We start from the raw sequence: 3228 nt of genomic DNA on the forward strand, positions 1-3228 counted from the left end.
GTAGGAAAAATAATTTGAAAATATAATTTTTAATGCCTTTATGCAACTGTTTTTGTGTATAAGTTTTGATGTTAGCATTAATTTTTACCGACTTCTTTTCATTCTCTCTTTGTTTTAAGGCTCTGGTTCATACTTAACAAACCAAGATTTGACTATACTCCAAGGATTGATACCCTCAGATCCAAGTGGACTTCCTTTTACAGCTCTTTGTCAGCCATTTTGGACAGAGATCAATCCACTCAGGTAATAATTACTTTTACTTCAATGATATCCTGTTAGTATCCAGGTGTTATACAGGAATATCCAATGTTATCCTATAGTATCCTATAGTATCCAATGTTATATCCTATAGTATCCATAATCTTCAGTTTTGATTACATGTACATATTTATATTATATTATATGTATGAGTTGACATTTATTTTGTGCCCTTCATAATTTAGGTATTATCAGCACAGCCCGAGGCACATGTTACAGAAAACAGTCTCATACTGAAGCATTAACTGGCGAACTTTTCAACACTAAAAATTTGGAAGTATGTGCCTCAATTAAGAACTGATGGCTCAACACGGTAATATAATATTATAATATACATTTTTACATATATTTATGACATTTTTAACCCCTCAATTTTGTTCTTGTTAGGCATGTATTCCAGCTGCACATTCCTAATCAGCTGATGTGTCTAAGTTCTCTGAGAATTAAGCTAAACTTTGCCACTCCTGCTTGCATTAACAATAATGCTACTGTATCCTTGTACATTCTCAAGACCCCTTGTCATCAACATTCTCAGAACCCTACTGACACAAGCACTAATACTGAATGGTTGGACGAGTCTAGTTTTGAATTACTTTGTGGACCACTTAAAGTTAAACCATTCCTGGATATCACAGAACAATCTTTATCCCTCCATCTCTCTCACCCTCGATTACTGATCTCTCTTAACTCACTCTTTCTTCTTGTTTTGAGCAACTTTTTGTTGACAATTATTCTAAAATAGCAGAGGAAGTGTCCAAAAGTATGGAGGGGAAGAAAATGGAGACTGATAGCCATGTAGTTCGACGTCATATGGGTATCAAGTCTAGAGTAATTCGACGAACTACTCCAACGACTAGATCCATTCATATTGTACATAGTACTTTGTTTGTAACATTGCTTCCATACAAGGGACCTCATTCTATGAGAGTACGTAGTATGTTAATGCCTCTTGTTTTCAGTAAAGAAATGGTCTTCAAACTGTTATTGAGTGCTTGTGAGTACTGTGTGGAGCAGAGGAGTACTCACGTCTAGCCGAGTCTGTTTGTACATCTATGAATGATTATCATCAATGCAAAACAAAGTCGATGGAAGATGGAGAAGAACAGTTTAAAGCACTAGATATGATCAGTTGGATAACATCAGTTGCTTTCTGTGACACTGACAGGTAATTTGTAACTACCTCTTTTATTTAAATGTAAATTGTTCTACAAGTCCATGTACTATGATGATGATGATGTATATGATGACTTGTGTACTTTTAGGTCATTTTACTACACTACTTGTTCTTTTGACTGGTCAACTATTGACTTCTTTATTTCGTGCTTGTTTCTTCTCTAATAAGAGATCATTGGCTCATAAATGTGGACGACTCATGTCCATTATGACAAGGTTTATTGAAATGGATGGATGGATGAAAATTAACATAGATAATGGACAAATGATGGACAATTGATGGATGTATATATTCAAAAAATGAAATTTTATATCATAAATTTATTTTATATTTTATAGAGAGAGTGATCAACAATGAATGATACCTTTCTTTCTCTCTTATCACAAACGCTAATCAAATTTATTCCCTACTTTCTCTCATTCCAACAGCTGCGTGCCTTCATTGGTTTCTACGGCAACTGGTCTATTATTGCCCTCCCTCCTCAATCAAATGCTGTCATGTCTATTTGCCTGGACCAGCTAGTGAAATTATCAAGAGAACAACTTAGTCGTCAAAACCACTGGGTCCAAGTACTACAGACTACGTAAGTAAACCTCAAGTCCTCAACATATAAACTAAGTTAATAGAACACTTAGATATTATACAATATACTGGATGTACAGTACGTGTATTAATTGAAGCAGCTGCTTTTAATAATGTAATTATAATCTACTTTATAGTTCTATGTACTAAATTTAACAATCTGAAAACATGAGTAGAACATTAATGAGTATGTTATAACTATGTTTATTGTTAAGTACTAATGTCTATTACAATAGGATATACATGACATATACATTAATAATTAAGTCAGTGATGTTAACTTTCTCCTTTTAGTTTTCAGTTAGATGGCTCTGTTCTTGACCCAGTTTCTTTGACATTTTTCTCTCTTATTATCCCAAAGCTCCTTCCGTACCACTGTCACTCCTCCCTCATCTTCCCCCTTTAATACTTACTATACTGATATCTTATTGAGTGATGATGATTTCAGCTTATCTCCTGTCCCACCACCACCACCACATTGACTTCTATGAAGGCCATTCCCACCAGCACAGCTGCACATAGTATAAAATCATCTGCAACAATTTATGACTCTGAATTTCTTCTCTTATTGGCTGGACGAGACAAAGAAACCAAAAAAGAGAATGACATTATGACTTCTAATCAAAAGGAGTTTTGCTGCTTTTTAAACATGGCTCTTATCTCTTGTATACTCAGAGGGGACTTCTAGAGACACTACCCCTGAGCTATGTATGTGTGTCTGTCTCCCCCGGTGCTTCTGTCAGAGAAGAACTGAGAGAAACAGAGGCAGAGTCTTCACGGACAGATCCTCTTTTAGCTGCTTATCTGAATGTTCATCAACCTATGAAACACTTGGGTATATGTTCTCACGAAAAAATGATCATCCTGCGACGCGACAGTATCTTCTGTGACCACACCCATTTCCCATGATTCCTCCCTTCCTCCATTACTCTCGAATATATAGACGAACCCAAAGAATTGTTTTTATGTGTTGATAGCCTCAAGCCAGGGCTCTGCCTACTCTGTAGTGATTGACTTTAAACAGCCATTAGCTCTTACAGACATTTTCTATCCAATCTTTTCACATGTGTTCTCTGTGGGTATTAATGTGTGGCTTAACAAAGATGGAGAAGAGAGTGAGTTCCTCACAATTGCTCCAGTCCACTGATTTGTCTCAACGTGCCTAATGATTGGGAACCTCTCCCACCACCAGTGATCCAATATGCTCGTATCAC

Source organism: Gigantopelta aegis, unplaced genomic scaffold, assembly GCF_016097555.1.
Source record: "Gigantopelta aegis isolate Gae_Host unplaced genomic scaffold, Gae_host_genome ctg3588_pilon_pilon, whole genome shotgun sequence".
Lineage (NCBI taxonomy): Eukaryota > Metazoa > Mollusca > Gastropoda > Neomphalida > Peltospiridae > Gigantopelta > Gigantopelta aegis.